General features: G+C 43.6%; 1 protein-coding gene across 1 annotated transcript in view; it reads left to right on the forward strand.

Annotated features, from left to right (window-relative positions):
* The window catches only part of CACNB4 (calcium channel, voltage-dependent, beta 4 subunit), a 104,103-nt gene that overhangs the window by 752 nt on the left and 77,167 nt on the right, over positions 1 to 26,184 (forward strand). The gene's annotated exons all lie outside the window — the stretch shown is intronic.

Here is a 26,184-nt window from a genome sequence, read left to right on the forward strand (position 1 = left end):
GCTTATTTGTGGTGGTTTCGGTGCCGCCGCCGGGCTCCAGCTCCACACAAGTTGTGGTTGCTGCCGGTCCCCTCCGCGCCCGAAGAACCCGGGGGAGTTTGGGGACAGGTCGGAGCTGGGCTTAAAACTCTAAACGCAGAGAGCTCCAGAATTAGGAGAGGGGCCTAAAAAATCCTGCTGAAGTCACGGTTTGTTCCGATAAACCCATGTATTGTGTTTGCCTTCGGTTCCCGAGCTGCGATTTCTACGCTGGGCTGGTTTTCTAGTTATTCCCTGGAACACCGAGGGCAAGAAACGCACTTTCCTTAAAGAATGGAAGCTGAGATTTGAGTGAGCTTCTGACTTAAGGATTCCTGGGAAGAAATGACTGTAAAGGTGTCAAGAGCACTGGCATCTCAGTTTGGGGCTTCAGGCTCGTCGCTGCTAATTATACAGCAGCCCTGCTTCCCCCGGCACTGCAGGAGTAGTGCTAGCGATCTAGATGAAACCTCCTGCTGATAGTTACCCTTTCCTCTTCTATTTCCAGGCTCACGCTCTTGCCTGCCAGCTCTCCCTTGGTAAAATAAAGACTAACGTCCCGAGACTCACAGAAGCATCACTTTCTCTCCTAAAAGATGCTTCTTAGAGTAAATATTACTAACTTGCTTTAAAAGTAGAGCAGGTAGAACATTTCTTGGAGCACGAACCTGTATCCCACACACCCCCAGATTCCTCAGTGACTTTAGTAGAAATGTGAGGAAGCGCAAGGAAAGTGGAACCGGGTCCTTGGCAAATTTGGGGACATCTGTCATGCGTGGAAGCGTATTTTGCTCAGGACCTGGAAGTTGTGAGGTTGGTCTGTCAGAGAAAGAGATTTAAATAACCTGGGGAAGTTTTATTTTGCTTTGCGGTGTCTTCTTGTCGCTGCTCCAGCCTGAAGCAGAACCGCAGCGGTGTCGGGTTGGCAGTCCCTGTTTCCAGCACCGGCAGAATGAGATGTGAGTCACAGTAAGAATTTGATGTTTAATGTGCTCTCAGCCACGGAAATAAGAGTTGAAACAAGGATAAAGAAATATAAAGATAGTTTTAGCCTGTGATAGTCTGTCGTGGCAGTTGAGGAGATGTTGCAGGTGGCTGTAGGCCCTTCTTGGAGACGTCCCGGAGAATCTTTCGGCTTGTCAGAAGTGTTGTTTCAAGAGGTGGGTTTTGTGCCGCACTCACACAGAAACTGAGGGCTTGTGATTTAGGCAAACGGGGGGTGATCAGTGTCACCCAGGGCACTCGGTGTCTGAGGGAGCAAGGATGTGACGTGGGATTTTGAAAACCTTGCATGTGGAAGTGCTTGCACCAGCACCCGGGGAAAGCTGCTGCTTGCGCAGAAGAGCCTGGCTGCTCAAACAGAGGTGCTGGGCGTCACAGCCGAATTACACAGTCGGCATGGCACACCTCATTTGCCTGCAAAGCACGCGGACACGTTTCCTGCACTTTGCGTTTTTTTCTGTCTCGGGACGTGGTATGCTCTGCAAGTGCTGGGTGCTTCAACGTCCGTTTGTCTGTTGTCTTTTTTTGAGGAAGACGGGGAGACTTGCTTTTACTTCTGACCCCCTCTGCCCCACCCTAAAGGTTTGCTTTAAGTTCAGTGACACGTTTGAGAGGCGCTGCCAAATAATAATAGGAAAACGGGGTGGTGGGATGTTTTTCCTTCCGTCATGGTTGCAGACCCGCCAGTCCTGCCGCGCAACAGCCGAGGGGTCCCGGCAGTGTATCCACACCGGTGCCAGCACTGGGGCTCTTTCTGCACCAGCATCTGTCTGCTCTGCCCTGGCAGAGGACAATGCTGTGTTGGCTGAAGCTACCACATCAATATAATTTCAGCTCTGTAATATGCAGCAAAACTAATTGATCCATATCAGAACTTGCTTATCCCAAATGAGAAGGCAGCAGACAAATTGCTGTCGCTTTCTGAGGTGACTACCTTGAGACCTTTTAAACAGGCAACTGCGGTAGCTCTCGTCAGGAGATCAGTGAGAAGATCTAATTTGAATTTTGTGAGCTGAGCAACAAAAACAACTCTGGGATTGCCTTCCTCCAGCCCTTGCTGGGGGAGAAGTGTGGTGGGGCTGAGCTGGAAACATGCTGGGGTGCGGGTCTCCCTGTTCCTTCCCATGGGCTTCATGCGATGTTCCTTGCCATGGGGTGATTCAGCTCCAACGTTTCCATTGCACAATGGTGTTTCTGCTGCTCCTTTAGTACTAGAATGAGACAGTTTTCTCAACCTTTGCAGTTAGTGGTTCTTCTTTGAGAACAGGGGACTTTGGCTCTGCAGATGCAGAGCAGTCCTGGCTGCCCAGTGTTGCTGTCCTCTCCTCCTGCTGTGAAGTTTTCCCTAATAGCAATCGGTCTTTAGAAGCATAGCACCTAGTCCCATGTGTGCATCGGCAAGGGCAGAGCTCCCAATTCCAGCATCACCAGCATGGGAAGCTGGTAGTGCCCAAAATTGCCTCTTGCTGTGGGAAATGCTGCACTAGAAGACATGGATGAAATGATGTATGAGCAGGAACAGGTAGGTATGTGCTGAAAATCAATGGGCTGGTATAAGAAAAAAAACAAACAAACAAACAAAAAAAAAAGGACCTATGCAGTAAGATCACTCGTGTCCTAGAGTGACCTGGTGTGCGGGAGGTTCCCAGGTTGTTGGATGGGCACCTCTGTCTCCAGTGGCACGGCCAAAGCTGTGAGTAAACCTGGCGCTGAAGCTGTTAAGTGCAGTATTTGAGCAAGGAATGGGTGTACAAAATTGTTCCTCTTACGTGGCAGGTGCTGCTCAATTATATTTAAGAACCCCCTTAAGGGACAGAAGTCAATTATAAGGCAATAAGTAGGTCAGCTGAAAACATATGCTTATAATTTCACAAAATGCTGTCATAATAATTCATTGTTGTTTTTTCTGGAATATCTTGTGTTTCCACCACTTATTTTGATGTGGTGTGATTTACGAGTATATGCAATTTTTTTTTTCCTTTGACTTCCGGGGGCATCGGTTTTATTGCCTGTGATTTTTAATGGAATTTATTTCACTGAGAAAAGTTAAGTGACCTGTGAAGAACAACAGTCACCCAAAGGTTGTGTTAGAGCATCACTTCTTGTCAAAAGAAAGCGCCATGGTGGCTGCTCTTTACTGCGGGTGGTCCCAGGTGAGTTGGCGGGGCTGGGGCTGCAGCTATAGGTATGTGTGCCAGAAGTCATTAAATCCTTTTATGCATATGCTAATACAATTTGGGGACGGAAAACGACATGGGGTAAATGGCTCCATCTGCGTAGCAGGACTGGGGATCCCCAGGGGAAGGTCAGCATCTGAGACAGGGACTTTTACACTTGGGGGTGGGTTGGAAAAGGTCTGAGCAGGGGTCCTGGGGTGCTGGAGGTGGAATTTCAGCCTCCCTTCCTCTTCCTCCTCTGCCTCGCTCCTCAGCTCGGCTGCGTGTCTCCTTGCGGCGATGCCTGTCTGCCTGCTCTGACCAGGGGTGCGTGAAATGTTTATACGTTTTGCTTTGTGTTGACCAAACTGCAGCCCTTAGTGCCGGTGCGATTGAACGTCTTCTTATTCTAGGTCTCCCTTCAGCATTCCCTTCCTCATTTAAAGAAAGTTTTGTGCAATTAACTTTCATGGGGTGGTCTTTCTTGAAAAGGTGTCAAGTAGCTCCACTTCTGAAGACGTAACCAGAATTGCAGTCAGGTCATGGACTGATGGTTTAGTCACTAATGGGGCTGTTACTTGCCTGCTTGTGTGCCGGATTGCCTCACTCTGTAATGTTACTATAACTTACATGCTTGAAGTGAAATACAGAGTTATCTGATCTTCAGTATCAGCAGGGCCTTGTAATAAAATCTTCTTGAAACACTCATAGTAATCAGTGGAAATCCTTTCCAGCTCATGCCAGAGACTTCAAGTAAAGCCACCGAGTGTACCTGTTCAATCCAAGCACATTTCACTTTATATAAAATTACAGTTAGAAATGCAGTTTATTTCTGGAAGTTTTTTGCTGCTCACATTTAGAGATAGTTGAAGTTAAAGTCAATTTTCTTTCAAGACATGGTTACACCTAGTGTTGCAGCTCTGGCAATGCTTGTGCTTCCCTCTTTTAAATATAATTTTTCCTACGTATTACTGAGGAAAAGAAAACCAGCATTTTCTGTTACTAGACCAGCTCTCAAGCTGTGTAACAACATTTTTAAAAGTGACATTCTGACCAAAAAAAAAAAAAGTTAACATCTTGCAAAAAAGTTTTGTAGTCTTGTTTTCAGATGAGGATTTTTGTGTGTGTGGAGATGGGATTGTGGTGTCCTCCCTGCAGGACCGAGCGGGGTACTCTAGCTGGACGTTGGCATCTGCATTCAGGTATCTTCTTGTTTAGTCAAGCAAAAATAGTTGTAGATCAATTTTGGGAAGCTTTAAGGGTGTCTGAGTTTTGTTTGTAATTTATAAAGTCTGAAAACCTTTCCCTTGGCACACGGGACATCGAGCCGCCCAGTTGCCATCTCAGGTGTGCCTTCACAGATGCAAAGCAGACAAGGTCACTCATCGGCTCTGGCAGATGTTAGCTTCATTAAATACACCAATGTTTTCAAGAGCAATGCATGGCCTGAAGTACGGGTTTGAGTTTCGTAGTTGATGTTTTTTGCTGACTGTCCTGTAAAGTAATGACCTGAATTAAGGGGGAATCAACATTTGATCTTTGCTCGTCAGTGATGTATGTAGGCAGCCTCAGTGACCATTTCTTAACAAACTTTTTAATATGCATTTGTTTTCTTCCTTCAATTCTGCATTTTTTTGGTCTTAAAATAATTTTCCTCAGAACGAGATGAGACCTCAGTTGATGACCTTGAGACTTCGGTCTTTGGTAATACAGGTTTTCTGGTATGCAGGAGGTGGATGATGCTGAGTAGTGTGGTCCATTCCAACCTGGGTATGCAGTGAACCAGGCATTCCTCAAAATCAAATGCGGGTTAGATTGATAAAATACATATCTGCAAAGGAGCAGATTAGAATTTCAGTAATTTACCAGGATGAGCTCAATTCTACGATGAGTCATTAATTTCTAAAATATAACTTACTGTCATAGAATATGATTATTCCTTAGACACAGGACTGGATCGTTATTTTTCTCTATACAGCGTTTAGAAACTGTTAAAGCATTTGACAGGTGAATAAAAGATTCAGCCCTTTCTCCAAAGAACATAAGCCTTGTCTGCACAGCAGAGTGACATTGTTTTAATTTGCCTTTCTTCTTAAATCAATGTTCTTAGCTCATAGTTGCATCTCTCAAGTTAAACCATGCTTAAGACCAGTGTACTTTGTAAATCTACATATTTAGGTTAAATCAATAAGGTAAAGTAAGGCGTGCTTGAACTGCAGTAAAGGTCCTCGGAGCATCTCGCTGTAGTACCCCAACAGCCATTTGACTTTCAGGATGGTTTGCAGTTTCCTCTTGCCTACAGCACCATGGAGTAAGTTTGCAAAAGGTCCTATGAGCTTTGGGAGAAATTGCTGTATTCCACCGGTGTTATCGCGGCCTGAATTTCATTTCCAAATCACAGAGGTGACTTCTGAAGATGGCCTCCTTCTGGAGGGCAGAGATGAGGCCATCCCTTGTGTCTGCATAGGCTGTGTGCTAGGCAGGGGCTGTGCCTGGATCCCTGAAGGAGCCCGTGGGCAGTCCTGAGCGGTGCAGCCTGGCACTGGGACAATCTGAGCCAGCGCCACGGGATTTGCCTGCGGTGGGTTGGAGAGCTTTCCTGGAGCTGTCTCCTGCCAGCTGGAGAGAGACTATTCAACCAATGGACCCAACTAGGTTTGAAACGGAAGGTCTGTTGTGACCCTTGGTGAGGCTCATAATAACGATGGCGATTAGGAGAAATACTGAAACGATGAAGGCTGTCAAACAGAACCACGCTTTGCTACTGCTGTGCATGTTTCGGTGATGGAGGTTGCTATATCTGAGCAGCTTGAGCACTGGTGAGCCCAATGGTTAGATGACTTCTAGATGACATCTCTCCGTAACTTCCTACAGGATGCTGCCTATGCGGATTAAGTCAGCGTCATGGGATACACAGCTGATGGCTTTTCCCGAGTTGTCTTTGATACGGCTTGAGAGGCTGATGGACTTGGAGTGTGTCCCCCGTTGGCAGCTTCCCTGTTGGTAACAGTTGGTGGCATGCGGCTGTCACACGTACATGTGCACATCTGCCTTCCTGAAAGCTGTCTTGTCCTATCTAATAGTGTTGCTTTGATCCCAGGCACCGCAAAATCCTGCCTTGGTGGGGTTTCTCCTTGCATGGTTGGAAGGAGGAGGTGGCTGGGGGACAAGCTTCACAAGGTTGAAATAACAGTAGAAGGAAACTTAAATGGATTTTTTTGTTATAGAACAAAGAGTAGGAAAGTTGGCTTCTCTCCTTAATTCTGCCATCACTTCATCTGACCGTGAAGAAGCCAGCAGACTTCTGCGAGTTTCGTTTCTTCATCTGGAGAGTGAGTGTAGCTGTGTATCTCTGTGTCACCGGGAAGCTTAATTGAATGTTTCTTAATGTACTAATTGAATCTCAAATTATGTCCCCACTTAGTGTTCCGTTAGAAAAGGTAAAAGATTTTTTTTGGTGTGTCTGTTTGCAAGCAAATAATGATTGTGATTGCATTCATTGCATTCTTTTAAAAAAAAAAGTCCCCCAGTTTTTTTGTTTTTGCTTGGAGCCATCTATCAACTTTCAGGCAGGTTCACTGGATTATATTCATAATAAGCTGCTGTCCTCACCGCTCCAGGAGCGTGGCCAGTGCAGCACGTGGAAGTGGAACATGATTCATCTCCTCAGCGTGCCAGTGCTCGTAGTGCTGCAGTCTCTGGTAGTGGGTACTGGTGCACAATAAGAGCTAATAAGATTGTCAGAAATCTGGTAGGTGACAGCTAACTAAATTAACAGGATCCCTTATGTGTATTTGATGGAGTCATTGGCGTGGATTCATAAAAGTCTGAGCCTTTGAAATTCTCACTTTAAAAATTTTATGTCCTACTCTTCAGCAGATGTGCTGACCGGCTTATTGTCTCCATGGTAACAAGGTTTCGTTTTTAAAATAGCCTAAAGTCACAAAAGAGAAGTCAGATATTAATAGCATAAGCAGCGTAGGTACGAATAAAAAATAGGATTTGGCTATTCCTCATCCAAAATTTTTTGTATTTGGGAGTTGTCTGTCTCTTTGTACATACTGTGGGTGTTTGTTTAAATGTATTTCTCTAGTGTGACCTATAAAATGAATTCTCTTTATTCATGCAATGTTATTACAATGAAGTATTTACATGATTACAGTAACACTTAGAATACTAGCATAATACCAAATGCATAATATTTAATAGGTAACCATTAAAAAAAAATCTTTACAAATGTGCACAGCATACAGCGGTATAAATGCAAGGTGCTCCTACTGTCCCCCTTTCTGTAATGGGAAGACTGGAGGCAGAAGTGCGATGTGACTTGATGAACCCTGTGTTAAATGAAGGGCTCGAGCGCCCTGGGCAGCTCCACTCCCACCTCCCATCACCTGCCACCTTCTCACAGTCTTACCAGTATGTTTTTACTGTACGGTAACAGAATGTGCAAAACTCCAGTTGTGTGATTATAGTGCAACGCCACACGCTAGAGCCATTTTAGCACATTTCAGGAGCTCAAGCCACGCACGGGCTTTGCCTGCGTTTGCTCTCATGCAGTTTCTATGGACACCAAAGGATTGTGTCAAATGCAATCTCGAAGCAATTGTCTGTGCTGAATATGGAGGAAGCAGAGATGATTACACGGGACTCCAAACCTGTTTGCTAAAATATGTTCTGTTGCTTTGAAAAGAATATGGTAGAGACAGAAATAGCTTTTTCCTAAAATCCTTATGTCTTGGGGTGACCCACAGAGTTGGAAAAAATAGCTTCTTAACTCCTTTTTGTTGGTTTCAGGGTTATATGAGAAAGCCTGACGTGTATAATCTTCAAAATTCTGCTTTGAAAAATAATAAAGCAGAGCTCCAGCAAAATAAAATTTAGATGGGAACTTTTTCAGCCACTTGCCATGTTAAAAAGCTGTGCTGTTAAAGACAGTTTTTGGCTAACAGTCAAATGTAATAAAAACAATCAGAAGGTGATTTTGATAATCAGTGTCACATAATTTGACAGTTGAGAAAAGATGTCAGAAATGTGTTTAGAAAGTCTGCATAACAACGTGTCTCTTGTCTGTTGTATTAATTTTTTTGCTGCTTGTAATGAGGTCTCCAGCGGTCCCTGGTGCTTTGGGGCAAAGTGGGATGGGTAATAGATAGGACTCGCACACCTTCCCCTATCCCTTGAATCAAAATTGGCAGCTTTCTTGAAACATGGGGAGGAAGGACAGAGATCCCTTTCTGCCCCAATTCTCTGCCCCTGCAAGTCTTCTGTGATGTGTATGAATAAAGTGTATTTTTGCCACTAACTGACTTTGTAAGCTTTCACAAATTGCACGGCATCTAAAAGAGTGCTGATCCTGTATGGCTGTCGGGAGTTTCGGTGTTGGCATTCCCACGGGTAACTTCTTGTATGTGAGCGGCCCCGCGCTGATCTCTGTGGTTTCTGCTTTTTGCAAAGTGACTTGCACATGCCTTTTGTGAGATCTGGGCATAGCGTGTTAAATGCTTTAAGGTACTAGGGTAAAAAGACATCTTAGTAGTTACACTCCAGTCACATTCCCTCTTAATAATAAACCCTCTTTGCACTGTGTTTCCTTGACACTTTTTACGATGAGCATCACAGATTTGGGGAAAGCCTTTTTTGTTCTAAATAAGAGATTTAATGTCCTTAAGTAAGAGTTACTTTTGAATACTGGATTCTCACAGCTTTGTGTTGCTTGGGTCTGGGTTATGACGTCTTTTCTTGCACAGAATAAGCAATATTCTAGCTGTAATCTTCATTTGGTTTTACTTGTATTCTGTTTCTGCTATCATTTGTACTTTTATGATGGTCATTCTCCAGACTGATGGTTTCAGTGCTTAACTAGCGAGTCTTTTTCCCAGCTTATTCAATATATCATTTTTCCATTTATATGTACAGACAGCAGGAACTGTCCCTATGTCTCAATATTTCTTTAGGTTAATACACTTAATGCATTCTGATATCCCTTGCAAAATTTGATATCCTGATTCAGATAATGTAGTAAAATACTACAGGTCAGTATTCTGAAAATGCTTGGTTTTTTTAAAGTCAAGATAATCCTTTTATTGAGATAATCTGGTAGCTTCTACCCAGTGATGTTACATTAATTTTGCACATTTCACCTGTAGAAAGATTTCCAGTGGTTTATTCTCTGGGAGGAAGAGGAAGCAGCGAGCTGCACCTGGGCAGCTCTGTAATCAAATTCCCGTTGGATCTGGAAGAAATGTGTCCTGCTGAAGCATTCCTCCTGCAGTGATTATTTTATGGGGGGAATTGTCTTTCAGCTGAAGTTGTAGAGGTCTGTGTTTTCTGGCAAAATAGTGGATTCTCTTTGTGTAATGCTGACAAAAATGAGTTCTTTATTATTATAAGCATTTCATGAAGAAAATGCATCTGTGGGGTTTTCTGTGTGTCCTTCAGCTTACATCCTAATGGGTGTTTTGGGGACATTCCCAGTATTGCTGACTGTGCTTCGTGTGGCCCTTTGGTTTTGTTTCTTGCACTTTAAATAAAGAGCTGCTCTCATACCACTTGTTGGGTGGGAATACGTCAGGTCTTGTGAACTAAAACCAAGCTTATACCTGAGTTACTGTTGGCAGGAGAGACTTGTAAGGGCACCCATCTGCATGCTGAAAGAGAAGGTGGCACTTCTGGCGTGGTTTTGGGAAGCCAAGCTGTTTCATGGTGGGACACAACAGGCGGGAGTCACTTGCCTGAGCTCTGGTGTCTGGTCTCATGTTGGACATCCCAGGATCTCCTGGCCAAAAGCATCCAAGGACAGCATGCTGTGGCAGGTAGGAGGTAGGATGTGGGCACCTGTGGGAGACCATCACCCTGCTGCAGCCCCACAGGATTTGCTGGGTGATCCGAAACAACCTTAGACCCCTGAGTTTAAGCAGGAGAATCCCATCCACCATGTTATGGCGGAAAACCGAAGTCAAGCTCCTCACTTGTGACTTCAGTAAGCCTTGATAACTACAGGGTTACATGTCTCTTTCCGAAGAGGAAGGTAGATTACTTTATGATTTTCCAACCAAATTATATCTTTGATTTGGATTTTGCTTGACCAAATTCTTGTGGTGAGAGATGTTCTTCACTTCCTACCTTATGGATTTAGTGGTACCTTGTCCTGTGCAAGACCTTCTTGGTGACAACATGCACGTCATACATAAATATTCTACTCTGATTTTTGTGAAGTGTTTTGGGAACCTTTTATGACAAAGGCACTATGTACCTTGAATTTCACAAGTGGAAGTTTTGTATTAGGAATTAGCTGAGATAAAATTCCGCTGAAATTGGGCTGCAAGTTCTGCTAAAGCATCTATGTGTGTTACGGCCATTTTTGTGATCATGCTCAGAAATGAAATTATCTATAAATAATGCGGAAGCGAAGTGATTATGCTTAGAAATGGAGATCCCTTTCCCCTGCCTCCCCCAGTTAATATGACAGGTCAGATACTGCTGAGCCTCTCCGGTGGCAGATTCTCCATGGTCAGCCAGCAGCACAGTACTAGTCATAGACACTGAGCCACAAGAGGGATGGTTTCTTCTTAAATACAGAAGATGCGGAGGACTGAAAGGTAACCTAGTCCAAACTCAGTTCTTGCTGTAGACTGGTCGGCCTGATCTGCTCTGCCTGGAGGGACATTTGTTCCTTGGGCGATCTCTTCTTAGCAATTGAAACTGATTTTCCCATTAGGAGACATTTCATAAGCTGATGGTTGGGGTTTTTTTTCTTCTCTTTTATTCAACTTAGAGTGATAAAAATGACCTCAGCACTAGGAATTTCTTAGGGCCTAATGACCAGTTGGGGTTAATGTCCCAAGATATATTAAACATCCAGCCAGTCATTAATCTTCAAAGTGCCTGGCAGCAATTGTGGCTTAAATATTCTTCTCCTGTTTTGGCTTTGATCATCTTGGGCCATTAGGAGCATCTTCGCCTCCTTCTCCCCCCTCCCCACACGTTGGGGTCATGGGGAGAAAACGTCCTTCCCGCGGGGCGATAACAGGAGCTGCTCTGACATGCCGTGGATATATAAGATGTGTGACCTGGGGGTGTTAGATGGGAGAGCTGGTGGTGGCTGTGCTGGGTGGCAGCAGTAATGAAGCTTATCTTCATGTTTCTGTGGACTGTGATAGGAGGAGAAGGAATTCAGGACTGCTGAATGTAACCTACTTCCTAAGAGAAAAAGGTCAGGTTGGAAACACAGAGAAATGAAGACTGAGATGGGGTCAAAAAGGCATCAGGAAGGTGAAAGAAGAGGAGGTGGGAGAGCCAGGACCACAGTTAGAACACGGTTTGAGTAGTGGGTAGAAAGGGTATTTGTGAAATGAAGGGAGGACTGAGCAGGTTTGGAAGTGAGGTTCTGGAGGTATGGGTAAATGGGCATCGCCACATGCTGGAACAGACCTTTGCATGATGCTTTCCTTCCTGCCACATTCACCCCTTTTTAACTAATATCCCTCTTCTGCGATTGTTTCACCTCCCATCGCTAAGTTGCTGTCCTTCCACGGCTTTCACTCGCAGTGTTCCTGTGCTGTCTCCTCCTTGTTTCTCTTCTCTGTCCTTTTCCAACTCTGCTGTTGGCATTCTCGTCCTCTTCTGAAAACTCCCTCTGGTCATTGGCCTTGACTTGTCAGTCTCCTTTCTCACCCCGTGTGCCTCTCATTCCTCCACGCTGAATTTCAGCAGCTGCCTTGTTACTCAGTTTTGTACAAGACAAAAAGATTAGAAATAGGGGAAATGACAAATTTTTACTTAAGTAACAATTTAAATTTGACTAAGGACAGTATGTGGGATTTTTTTGTTTGCTTTTTTCCTAGGAATGTTGTTATTCTCTTTATCTTACGTTCTATATGTCACATCTTGTATTTCTCTTAAAACTGACAGTAGACTCAGCATGTTATGACACTTGCTCCCCAGCTAATTATTGCTGCCCAGTATACAGGATGGCAGCCATCAAATTATCCAAGTGATGTGAAGAGATAAAGAGTTTAAAAAAAAAAAAAAAAAAAAAAAAGACACCCCCCCAACCCCAACAAAAACCACGGGCAGACAAAACGGTGAGAGGAAGTAGAAAAGGGGGGAAAAAAGGAGAGACTAAGAAAGAAGAGGCAGAATATATCTCTAGCTGGTTTGTAGAACAAAGAGCATATGAACTGAAAATGTTAGTAGCGGCTTGTCAGAATGGGTGATTCTTGTATAACTGTTGTCTTCTATGACTTTATTCACCCCTGTTCATAGGTATTCTGGAAGGAAGATTTTCTCTTTTCCTTCAGGTGGCAGTTAGACATGTCCTAGCCACGCTAGCTAGTACTATAGCAGGTTCCTCTGTTTTCATCCCTTTTTTTTCTTTCTCTTTTCTTTCTTTTTTGGTGCTTTTTTTTTTTTCTTTCTCCCTATAGAGTTAGGGAGAGGATTGGTAGAAATACTGGCAACAAGGAGACAGCAGGAAGGCCAGAGTCATCTGCTGCCTCTCTGCTATGTGATGGGCTTTCTTAAGGGCATGCTTATTGTCAAATCTCTGCCATCCTCTTTTTTCCAAGGTATTTTTCCAGGCCTGGGATGTAGTTTGTAAGGCTTCTGCAAGGCACTGAGATTTTTCCTGGCAGTCTTGACTTCAGCACATGTGGTTCTGTTTTCTCAGTGGTAATGACAAGTTTACTCAGGGACCAAACCTCCAGAAAGGTTTACTTGGCCCAAATGCCTTACCAAAATCAACCCTCTCCAAACAATACGTGCCTTTATTGCATGCCTGCCTTCTCAGGCACTCATCCAGATTCCCCATGAAGCTCTCTTGGGATGATGAAAATGTCTCGCGCTCCTTTGGGGTCTGTCCCTCTTGGCCGTGGTTCCATGTTGGCGCATTGTGCCAGGTGTTGGTTTGAGCAGAAGTCTCCTTTCTTCTCAGATGAAGATGGTAATTTAGTTTTGCTTTAGGCTCTTTGCCTTGTCACGCATCTCTTGTTCCAGGTAAAATTAACATAAGTAATTTTCTCCAGGGGTGACATCCCAGAGGATTAGGTGCTGCTGCTGTTGCAGCATTGAGGATTTGCATGAATTATTCCATATGGACTTCAACTCTTGAAGGGAGGACACCACTCAGTGAAGGATAAAATTCTTATTTACCACAGAAAGAGATGTTATGAAACAAAATGAAGATGGAATAACTCTTACAAAACTATTGCAATAATCCTAGAGTCCTGGCCTGTTCATCCATATACTGTCCTGGGACAGTCCTGGCATGAAGGATCCAAGGGTCAGCTGCATGACTTGCAGTAGGCTGCATGGCAGAATGGTAAGATGCAGAAAGAGATGAAAGACAGAGGGACAACTGTTTCTCTTTGTATTACCCTTTTTGCAATTCTTGGGTTTTTTTCTTCTTTTTTTAAGCGAAAGCATCAATTACCAATCTTAATGTAGAGCCCCCAGCCACCAACCTCAAGGATAGGAAACTGAATAGAAAAGGCTGCTTTATTCTTAGCCGTAATTCAGTAGTCGGGAGGTAGACAGCATTTGCTGTCAAAGAGATGATTTTCAGAGCCGAAAAGTACACTTAAAAAAAAAAAAAGGGGGAAAAAAAATGATGTAAGCATTGCCGAGCAGAGCACACCCATCTGTTTGACTGAATATCCAGGCCCTCCTTCTTATGATTTTTATAATGAACTTCCTTCTCATGGTAAATGCTGAAATAACTATTACGTAGGCTGATTTTGTCTTCCAGAGAACAGTATGAAGAGTAGCATGCACACGGTGTGTCCCTGCTGTGCAGTATTGCTCCTTCATCTTCATCTGTTTCTCCTTCCGTTCATTTCTAACGCACTGTCCTCTCGTCAGATGTGGTGGTACAAATGTATTACTGATGTCCCCAGCATATGTCTTGGTGCAAGCTTCGTATTTCTTATTAGTGCCTATCTATTGCCCAGCTTCTTGTTGAGCAACTGGAACACGGTTATTTTTCTCTTCTCCCCATCTTTGCTTAGAGGAAAGGCTGGCGGACTCAACAGAGGCTGTGCTGCTCGTATTCCAAGGCAACGGCTGTGCAGTTTGCACTCCGTTCGGTCAACTGGGAAATTGCTTGTAATGGAGCTTTTATTCTGTGTATTGGATTCATGTGGGTTTTATTCTTGTTCAAAGCAAAGGTGTTTTATTTATTCATTTAATGCACTTAAGGATTTTTCTGCTTTAGACCATTAACAAGTAACTGAGCAGCTTATATCCCTCCATGACAAATCTCCTGATATTTTAAACTTCTGCATAATCTTGTGCTTTGGATCCTCTCTGAGATTAGTGCTGGGGATTTAGAAAGACTTCTGTATGCTGTTGTTAACTGTGGTCATTGAAAAGGAAATAACTGAAAAGTCATCACACGGCCAACCTCTCACCAGAAAATGGTACCTTTTCCAGTTCTCTGGACCACGTGTATGTGTCAAACTTGTAATTCTTTCACCTGTAAACACTTCACCTTCCCTTCTGCAGATGACTCTGTTTTCTGTGATCGTTAAATGAGAGGTTACCACTTACATGCAGGAAAAACAGAAGTGTGATGAATTACAAGCCGGTGTAATTTATGCAGAAGCAGTGTGGGGGAAATTGCAGCCCACTCTTGTTCCGCATAAATTATGCATGTACCTCCTTGAAAATAGCTACAGAGGGTGTTCGGATTTTTTTGGCTAATGAATCATGCCCTAAATTTCTACAGTACATACATTGACTCAAATGTCTCCCTTTTGCCCCACCTTTATTTTTAGATCATCTGTAAACTTTTGCTGAACGTGCAGTTCCGGATGTTTCTTTATTTTCCTTACAACAGACCTGTTCTTTGAAGACCCTGTTTTGAAAAGGGGCTCCTAAATTTACTACTTCTCCCAGAGCCCTCCCACGTGAGAGTTTACATCTTATGCTTTGGAGATCTCTGAAGAGATCCCTTGGCTGTTGTAGTAAGGATATATGTGAATAAATGTGTGCTTATGAAGATGCAGCCTGCTCTTGTGTGCAGTCATCACCCTGCAAACCATGGCTATAGACATCTTTGGAGCTGTAGCCTTCAAGCCTAGGTCATGGGCAATGCAAAACCTTTGAACCTGAGCACAGAAATAAAGAAGTTGCGAACAATTCATGGAGAAAGCAAAGTATGATGCTGTCCACCATATCATATTTGCTTGGCGTAGTATATAAATATAATATTTATTTGGCCATAAGCTAGTGAAGCTTGGGGATGGTTAGAGGAACACTGCATATAGCCTTAGCCACTTAGCCATGAGTAATAACTGGGGAGCAGGAGGGCTGTGGTCTGAACTTCTCCTTCACTCCAGGAGCAGTTGCAAAGCCAAAGCGCCCTCTATGAGATGGTAGTCCTGAGAGCACCAACCAGCAAGAAGCAATTTTGGAAGGGCTTCGAGAAGAAGAGTGCTTTGAGGAGGATTTGGAAGGTGAAGAATGGTTGTTTGGAACACGAGAAGATGGAACAGCTTTGGACCTAAAATCAGCTTGCTACAAGGATACAGAATGTTATGGAAAGAACAAGTCAAAGAGATGTGTGATTTTCATTATAATAAAGGTGTGGGTGGACCAGCGTAGGCGAGCCTGAGAGAGGGGGTGGCACAAGGCTTCGACTGGAGTGGAGGAGCAGAGATGTAGGGGAGCAAAGGCTTTAGTGGTGAGGAAGGTGGGAGCAGTCACGGAAGACCATTTTGATTTTGTCATGGATGCGGAAAAAGGAATTTCAAGATGCTGAAGAGCGATACTTGGTATATTTTGTTGTCGTATGTTAGGAGCTTGGCTAGGCTATATATAGTTGATCTCATGTGTGCTTGCTTGAGGATTTTTCTGTGGATTTTTTCCCGTTTTATGTTATTTTTTTAAGCACAACTATTTATCTTCCTTTGATGTGTCTAAGCAAAAAGTGATTGCGTATTTGGGGCCAAATCTCTCTTGCCTCTGCCTTGCTCTTGCTAAAATCAGTGAGGGTCTTCCATGTGCAAAGCAAGCAGGATTGCATGAGCTAATAACACAAGCAGATTTTTTTTCCCTTGTCTGCCATTGTCAGTAAATTGAAGTTTGTTGCCCCTGCATGTCTACATTTTGATAAATGAAAAAAAAACCCCATTTGTGGGAATGGCACCAAAACCAATTTGGTTCCCAACAGAAAAATGAAATATGATTGGCCTGGGGGAATGATATATGACATCAGTTGGCTGTTCATATTTCAAACGTGATGTGTTTAGAAAAAGTAGTTTTCATATAGTCTCGTCTTCTAGGTAGCACTAGGCTGATAAATGCTTCCATTGATGATCTGTATGATAAAAACAGTGCTAGCTGTTGCAACTTGACTTTTAAGGGCTCCGTGTGGATGGATAATATACCATTTTACTAGGTTGTGAGTATAATTATCCTCTGGAGTTGTGCAGCACTGTCCTGTATGTGGGGAACTCCTTGCCACGGGGTGCTGCAGATGCACACCCCCCCCCCCGACAGATCAAATCAAAAAGGGAGTGGACAAACCAGCAGGAGAGAAATCTTTTCACAGCGTGTCAAGTACTTGGCTATAATTCCGAGCTCTGGGATGGAGCCAAATCCCGGGCGCTCGGAGCACACGGCGGTGTGCTTGCCCTCTTCTGATGCTCTCCCTGGAAGGGCACTGGTGGTCACCAGCACAGGCAGGGGACTGGGACAGGCAGATCTTTGATCTGGCCTAAGGTGGCTTTTCTTCCCTGTGTAAGAAAGACATTTCTTGATAAACTAAGTAAACTGTATTTCATACCTCTCTTCTCAGGGCCAGGACACATATATTCAGAGCTTTTATTATTTCTGTAGTTCATTTCTGAATTCCTTCCAATTTTTAACATCTTCTCCCAATGTGGATAATAGAAGATGGCATATCCGGGAACAACCTCAGCAATGCCCTAAGCAAGGTCATGCCATGTCTCCCCTGTGGCTACTTGATGCTACTTTTTTGCCTGTTTTTTTTTTGTTGTTCTTGTTTTGGTTGTGTTCAGGCCCCCAAGGGCTGCATTTCCCTCTGTTGTGGAGCTGCTTATTCAGCCTTTTACTCCCCAAATCCCCCCATTCAGTGTCACTGTGGTTTAGAGTTTGTCTCCAGTCTTACATAGGCAAATTTTACTTCTTGAAGGCATGTAAACCTTTTGCCTGCTCATACGAAAACATATACTTGGAAACTGCATTCCCCCTGTGCTTGATTCTTTTGTTAAGCAATTTTATGGAAGTTTACATGTAATAGACCATGATAATATTTGTCACAACCCATGTTTAGTACAAAGAGAAGATGTATGGTCATTGTTAATGAAGAGGATGCTAAAAAAGTGAAGTCATGGGGAGGTCTGTTCTGACTTGAGGTATGCGTGCTCGATGAAAGGCAAGGCAAAGGCTCGGAGCGGGAGGAGGAGTGGGCTCCATGGGTTGGGAAGAGGTGAACGTGCTCTGGACTTGCACCATCCCATGGCTGCAGCATCTCTCCTTGTAAGTGTTCCAGTAACTTTTAACAGTGATGGTACTGAGCTCTATCGATTAACCATTTTCTCATCTCTTTAATATTAGACTCTATTGATTTTTGGATAGAGCAGCCCTTTTACCAGAATGTCAGGCAGATCTCAATCAAATATCAGTATATCTGAAAGAAAATGTTATCAACCTGGTTGTACATGTTGTTTGATGAAAACTATTCCAAGTCTGTTTTATTTTCAGTGAAATGATGATGATTTACATTATTGTGCTAATTCTCTTCAATTCTTCAGTGATAGTGTTGCACCTCAGGATTCCCTTAGTATGTTTTGGAAATTATCCCTGTTTGTATCTTTACACAATGCTACCTTTCTCCTAGTCCTTAGAAAGTTCCTCACTATTTAAAGACTTATTTTAAAAGAAAAAAAAACCCCCAAACAGTCAACCTTTAACAATTCAGAGAGCCCTTTAGCCAATTTTACTAATATCTTTGGGTGAAAATCATCTTTTCCAACTACCTAAAAAGTAACAGGGGGTGTTTCACTCCTTTCCTAGTTATTCACAGAAGAAAAAAAGAATCTATTACTGTGTGATGTGAACACATCTTATCACTTATTTCTAGATACTATTCAATAGTCATATCTTTTCTGTCTTAGGGCTCCATTGCACCACAGCATCACCATTACCACTTCTGCGATTATTAAACCTACACATTAAGTTGTTTTTACAATTTCTGTTCTCAATAGTTTAAATTGCTCTGAAACCTAAGTTGGCCAATTGGTACCTTTGCCCTTCCTTACAGCCCGCAGTTCTGTGTGGGTTCCCTCTACTTCTGGCTGATGGTTTCACGATTTCTGATCTGCTTCGCTTCCAGTTGCTGCTCCCACTCCCTGTCCTCCCCAGGCTGGGCTGGGTCTCCAGCCTAAGATGCGATTCAGGCAGTTTCAGGCTTGAGTGTTCCCCGCTCCTCGCTGTTCACATGTTTTTATTCGTGTCTTATTCTCGCTTGATCCCAGGGTTGGAGGGAAGCTGCTGGGGTGCAGTGAGCATCTGCTCCTGGCTGGGGCCGTGCTGGGTTTGCACTGCAAGCAGGAGGGCACGGCCACTCACGGGATGCCAGCCATCACCATTTCACTTCCACATCCAGCATAGTCTTTGTCAAATATATAAGCACTTAAGTTCAGGCCCTGTAAGTATGCTAGTCGAACTGCTAATGAGCAGTGAGAATGCATTGTATTAATTTACAGCATTAATTCCACGGGTGTTTTGAAGTTCAGCTAAATACGGCTTTTAGAGGTGGATAACATTGCTGTACGCAGCAGTTTCAAGCCCTATTTTTTTCTCATTCTGTTCTATTATTAGAATACTTGCTACAATATATTTTAATACAATCACAAAACAAAATGCACTGTACAGATGGTTACTGACTCTCCAGTATCTCCTCTCAGGACTGTGCCCATTAATTAGTTCTGCTGTGTTCACCTGTGTGTTCCTGTTTTGTAGGAGGAAAAATCCTTTGTACCTAAAAAGCAACTCTTGTTTTGTACCTAAAAATCAACTTTTTAGGGTTGAACAAACTTGCATTATTCCTATGGAAACAAAACACTGTGCAGAGAAAAAAAAACCCAAATTTCAAAACATTATTGGAAATTTGTGACCATCTGGAGGGAGAAGCCGCGTAGCAAGATGGCTGTGCCTCCACACGACAACGGGAGCAAGGCGCAGATGCTGCCACTCCTTAAACAGCGGCTCCCAAGGGGTTTGGCTGCTCCCTCCTGGGTCTGCCTCCCCGACTTGCCAGGATGCTTCTGCACCATGGGTAGCATCGGGGACTGCCGCCGTCCCGGGCGGCTGGCCCACCTCTGGAGTTGGGAGTGCAGCTGCGTACCCACTAGTGGCAACAGCTGCTTCACCTGGCTCTGATTCTGCATCTTCCAGGAGCAAACGTCCCCGGCTTTGCCTTGGCACGCTTGTCTCGGCGCTGGATTTGCCATTGGGGTTTCTTTATAGCTGCAGCATAATTACCGTTGTTACTTGACCCCAAATCCAGTGGCATCCAGATGATCCAGTAGCTGGGCTTGGAAGACTGCAAGTCCGGCTTCCCTTTACGAGTCTTGGACATTTCTAATAGACTGTGTCACTCCCTATACTCTTGGTTATCGTCTCCCATCAGGCGTCTACTGTACAGCACTTAATCAACCAACTTACCCAGGTGGTGGGTACGTGCTCAGGCTGCAGTGGCCGGCGCGGCGTGCTCCATTGCAAGGCATGCAACTTACTGGAGGGCCGTGCCGAAGTCCTTGCTGCTCTTCCCATCCTCCTTATGCGTTCTCCTCGCCGTGGCTGATCCGAGTTGAACCCGTCCGCGCCCTGGTGTGATTACAGGGGGGCAGCTGCCTGCAGGAGTCACCTCCTGGGGTATAAGCAGACCCTTAGGTCTTCTGGGCACGAAGGGGAGCAGACATGACTGACCTTGCTTTTCTGACAGATAGCCAGCGGTAATAATAATCTTCCAAAATGTAAGGTTTTGACAGAAATAAATCCTGTGTCTTCCCTGTAGTGGGGGCTAGGACCATTTGGGCTGTCGAGGCAGAATCGTAGGGTGAAGGCTGCGGGGGATGCTGCTGGCCCATATCATGCAAGTGGCTATTGCCATGGTCATGTTCTCATCCTCGGTCACTTGCTATTTGGATTTAATGCAGGAGCTGAGTGCAAATAGCTGGGCTGTTGTCTAAACCATCAAAATCTGGTTTAGGCTTCAGAAATGTTTTCTGTTGGTGGTGGTGATTTTTATCTTGTGTGGCACCAGAAGCTGGAAGACTGGCTGAAGCTGGGTGCAGTCAACAGAGACCTGGATGGTCTCAGCTGGGAGTTAGTTTGTATTGATGCTGTCTTGCATTTTTTGTAGTCCTTCCACCCTAATGCTATCAGTTGATGTATTTTGTAAGGATAGACAACATTGAATTTCATGGGAATGAAGTATCTGATCCTAGAAAAAATAGGAACAGTGTTTCAGATAAGAGTTTTAGGTGTCTGAGCCATCTATTCACTTACATGGGAAGTCATTAATTATTATGCTTACTACATTTTAAAAGCCTCTTTTCACAAAATTCTTCCTTAGTATTTCAGGCAAGATTAACCTGGCAAATCCTGGCTAGTCTGGTGAGCACAGTTTTGGATAGACAAATGCAAATACAGTTACTAAGGGTAATTGTGTCAGTCACCACTGTACAGGACAGGCGGCTGTACACTTTTCTGCACTCTTACGTTCTTGCGGTAGCGTTAAGGTGAAGATAAAGATCCTCTTGATTTACTAAAAGGTGTTTCATCGCTTTTCAAACACACAATTCTCATTCCTTTATAATCTCAGATAAAGTCGTATAAAACTACTTTTCGAACAGAATTGCATGCGGGAACATGTGCCAGGTGTCTTTACAGAGTTCTTTGACAGCATGAGCTGTGCTTTTAAGGTGGGCTAAAAACCTGCAGTTCTGGTAAAAGCCACAGGGTGGGGTTGTTACTTTAAGGCTAGCTGTAATACTTTAATCCTTGAGCACCGAGGTCGGAGTCCTGAAGTCTTTATGTCCTTTTAATTTAAATGTGGTCTTTATATTTTTCAAAGTCTTCAGCAAAGAGCTTGGCTCAGGCACAAACATCACAAGACCAATATAATTAATTTCCAAAGAGTCGCTCCTGCTGATTTGGGGGGAATAATTTGCAGTGCTGGATGTCTGGTAAGATGCCTAGGGTATCCCAGGAGAGAGGAGTGAGTTGGAGCTACAAGGAGTGCTGCTTCCAGGAATTTCTGATTTTTGTCCCCAGGTAAGAAAGATACAAGTTCTCACTCTTGCTTTGAATTTACAGTTGTAGGTGTTGAGCTTGCAGGATGCACGAGACAAAGCAAACACTCAACAATTACAAAGCATCTGTTAACTTCTTAAATGAAATACTTCCTGTACCACTAAGCCACAAAAGGGGGATGTCGATCATAATTTCTGGGCAGGATTCACAGCACTTCATGGCTGTGTGAAGTGAGCTGCAAGAAAAAAACCCCCAAATAAATAAAAAAAACTCCACCAGCCTCCAAAAGTGCTCCTTTATAGCCATGTGCATGTTTCTATGTGAGAAACACTTTGGCCTTTGCCAAGGCAGGCTCTGGCTCTGGCCACACAGAGCTCCCCAGCTCTCAGAACTCACAAATACTGACACTGCAGCCACTGCCTTTCTCTTCTGACTTGGTTTCTACCCCTGCAACTCTAATGGGGATCCTAATGACAAAGATTTTGCTTTTTCAGCACCTCTCAATAAATGCACGCAAATGACTAATATGCGCAGTTAACTGCGTATGAGCAGGGTGGATTTTACCTTCCATACGCAAAATGGTATCTAAGGGCTAGTCATATGTAATGACTTGATATATCAGGTATTAATGTTATATAAGAAATAGTCAAGATGCTTTTCATGCAGCATCTTGGATTGATGATGGAAACTGTAAGAGACGGTAACATCATGCAACCATTTGATGTTTGCTAGACCAGACGTCTTCCCCTTGCCTGCCTTCATCCTGAGCCCGTTTCCTCCTGTCTGCAGGTTAGGCTGTCGGATAGAAATCCCATGTTGGTACACAAATTGAAAAGTTTCTGTCCTCTTAAGCCACTCAGGTGGACTCTTCTACTCTTCTTTATTCTCCACATTAAGTCTTTTTCCTGGAAAGAGCGTTTTCTTCATAGGTACCCACTATTCACAACAAGCCACCACGTAAGCTGTGGTCTGTTTTCTAGGTGCCCAAGGAAGCTGATCCTAATTAAACTCAAGTGGGTAAGGAGCCTGATTCTGACAACTGTCATGTGTCTCCCAGACAGAAACAGGTTTGATTTTTTGTTGTTGTTGTTTTTTTTCCTTTTCCCCCTTCTGTCATCTGCACTCTGTTGTCTTCCTGTACTTAGTGGGCAAACCCACAGATTAAAAACAAACAAACAAAAAACCTCCTCTGGGTGGATAAAGACATTTTAAAAGGTGCAAAGACAAACAACGGTGCTGTGTGCTCTTTGAAATGTGTCCTCTGAAGGGGAGATGTGTTAAAAAAAAGTTTTCTGTGATGAATTAGCATTCTTTGGGCATGCAATAAAAAGCTTCTTCAGTTCCTCATTTAGGACTTCACTGACATGTGTTCCTCTGTACATCTCTTTCTCAGTGCCAAGCAAATATAACCCCCTTGCCTTGATGCTGAGGGCTCCTCACAGCCTGTCCCTGCATTGTCTGTCATCTCTCGTTCATGGCCGGGAGTCCTGCTCCTAATGAGATGTCCAGCGCTCTGCCAACTTGCCCAACTAATGCTAGTGCTGTATTTTAGAGAGCTGACATCTGTATGGGCAGCTGTCTGAAGCTCTCAACCTCCTAAAGCTTCACTTGCAAAAACCTGCAATGTTTAAGTCACTGATGAATGGGAACTGAGGAATAATCTTTTGGTGTGTACTCCTCTGAATGCATGTTCAAGCATTTGGCTTTTGGTTTTCTATTTATACCACAACTAATAATTGTTTAATTTTGATGGGTTTTAGTCAAAAGTGCTTATTGATTTCTTTTTGCCACCTTACAGTGCCTGCACAGAGTGCATTGGTGCTGGGTTGACACAGTTTCATAAAAATATTTGTCCTGAGAGTAAAGGATGGGAATTATAGCACACACTTTTAGAGAGAGAAAATTACATGCTATCAGACCACAAATATACACCTAATTTACTGTTAAACCTCTGCATTTGAAGCTCATAAAAAGCAAGGGGCTGGAATGCAGCACTTGTTGTGCCTGGTTTGTTTAGCTTACGGCAATGTGATATCCTGATGTGCTTAGATATATAAATACCCACTGAGCAACATGGCAGGGAGCTGTAATGTATGGTGGCATTGCTGAGATTTGGAGTTATGTAAATTAAAACCAGATTTTTAATTTTCTTTCTTTTTTTTTTTTCTTTCTTTTTTTTTTTCTAGACTATAAGCTCTTGGCTTTTCTTCCAGATTAAATTGTAAAAAAATAATTGGTAAAAGCAGCCAGATTTGCTAATGCAATCGACCCTGTTTCTGCTGTTTTGGCAATATAAAATTGTGAGAAATCTGATAAAAACAGTACTTGAGAGGTGTACTTTTCCCAGTAGACTGCAGGCCCATCCCTTGATGTGCTGTACTGAAAGATCTTTAACAGGGAAAAGGAGGTTATTCCCACCACGCTGTGCTTGGTATTTCTGTGGGGAGGGTGTCACTGCCTTATTTTCACCCTAGAAGCCAAGGTAACAGCACATTGCTGTGTCTGAATCACAGCTTCCCCCCCGCTGTGCCCCGAGATTTTCCATGTCTAGCTATCTACTCCTGACCAGGTGTTTTTGCTGTGGGGGCTTTTTTTGTGGTTTTTTTGTGGGTTTTTTTTTTTTTTTTCCCCCCTATATCCAAGCTTGCTTGGTCATGGACAATGCACATGGCAACTAGCAGAGGAGAAGGCCTCCTTCTGCATGATGACTTTATAGATTTATGATTAAATACAAAAATCTATGCCCTTATTGTGCTGGGTTATATGACGTCCTTGAAGCCTCAGAGTAATGTGGTGGCTCAAATTCAGTAATTTATTGCTTTGGGCACCAACTAGTCTCTTGAATAAAAGGTTATTCAACTGGGAATTCATGAGCCCTGTTGATAAGTGCTTTCCAACTGTCCGTGTCTGTACATTTTTAGGGCAGCCTGTAGCATTTCCAGCATCTCCTGGGAGTGTGGGGCAGGGCTATCTTCTCTTTGTCTCCTGGACTGGTAGAACTGGGCAAGCTGGGGGGGGATCTTGGAGCTGGCTCCTCCTTTGCTTTTGTCTTCTTGGAGCCCCAAACACAGTATGCTGATGTGCAAACCTCTCTGCTTTCTCCCCCCAACGTCATAGAGCACAGGGAAAATCCTGAAGATGCTCTAAAGATGGAATTGTTCTTAATCATGAAAACACTAATAAACACTCCTGCACACTTGCAGTACTCAGGCTCAGTTGTTCTAAATAATTATAATTGCTTTCATTTTGCCATATTTTGTCATGGCTTGTTCATTAAATCATGAGCTTCATGAAAGCCCCAGCTACGGAGTTGATCTGGTAGAAATAGTAAGATAGTATTTAGCTGTTTGCACAAAATTATGCAGCAATTATGACGAAACAAATTCATTCTAGATTCTGCTGATTACCATGGTAACCCACATTCAAAATAGCAGTATAAGGCCACTTAGCATAAGAAAAACAGGGGTTTATCCCTTATTAACTGATGCATACTATAGATTTTGATAAAGAAATCCTTGAAATGGAGGCGCTTCCCTTTTTAATTGCAGTTGCGTTGTAACACTGTGAATCCTCCTAGGAAAAGGCAAAGAGTGATCTTGCTAGGAGCATCTCTCTCACAGAATAACTAACCTTTTGCTTTGCATAACATGTGCTATATATTTTTTACTTTTCTGACTAACGGCAATTAGTAAGGGAGGACAAGTGGCTGTTACAGGCAGAATTCCCAGGTTAGCAAAGCAGCCTATTTTTAGGTGAATCTTGAAGGCACAGCTATTAAGTTCTATGCACTGCTTCCTGTAGCTCCAGTTTATAGCTCTGGACTTGCAGAAACTTGAGCTGTATGATTGATTGGGCTAAAAGGATCTCATGGAGATGTCATCTGTGAGGGTTGGACAACTCCATGAATTTAGGAATCGAGTATTGACTCTCAGAAATAAAGCTGACTTCAGCTGGTTTCAAAATAGCTGATTTGGATTCACTTTATGCCTGTGCATATGAGGTATATTTGTTTTAAAGTGGTTTGCCGCTGGGGTTTTTTTTTTTTTCTGAAGGCAGTTTTCCCCAATTGTGTTGGCCAGAAGCTTTTGCATTAAAGCCAAGATATTTTTTTTTTAATATTCTTCTTTCTCCAGAAATTGAAGTGTTAAGGCAGGCATTCGATGTCATAGCACTCATGGTAAAACTGAAAGACTTTCTCATCGTGTACATGTTTTGCTCATCATTGGTGTAAAAATATGAGCTTTCTGCTATGAGTCATTCCCCAGCGTAGCTGCAGAGGAAGGTATCAGGGCATCCTGATAATGCCTTGCTGGCTTTTTGATTAAGAGCATGAGCCTAGCCTATGCAGACCTGACAGAGAATGATGTTACCTGCAGGAGAGCTGCTGGTGGCGGGGGCAGCTCCGATGTTAAAGGCTGTGGCAGGGGCTTTGGGGATGCCACTGCAGAAGGTGATGCAGAAGACCCTTCTCTTGCCCCACGGTGGGTCCCAAGTCCCCGTGATGGAGAGGCAGGCAGGGAATGGGGAGAGGTTGGTAGCACTGAACCCGTAAGCAAACAAGGTTTTCATGCTGCAAAGCAACTAGAGTCTCCCATGGCAAAAAAACCAGCTGTAACAGATGTGGCTCTTGAAAAGTGTGGAGGTGATAGAAGTGTTAGTGCTGGGGATGGCCCGTGAGCTAGAGGAGGGTGCATGGGGGAGGCCTGGGAGGAGGCTGCGGGGA

The sequence above is a fragment of the Haliaeetus leucocephalus genome, unplaced genomic scaffold (assembly GCF_000737465.1).
Source record: "Haliaeetus leucocephalus isolate CR32 unplaced genomic scaffold, Haliaeetus_leucocephalus-4.0 Scaffold163, whole genome shotgun sequence".
Classification (NCBI taxonomy): Eukaryota; Metazoa; Chordata; class Aves; order Accipitriformes; family Accipitridae; genus Haliaeetus; species Haliaeetus leucocephalus.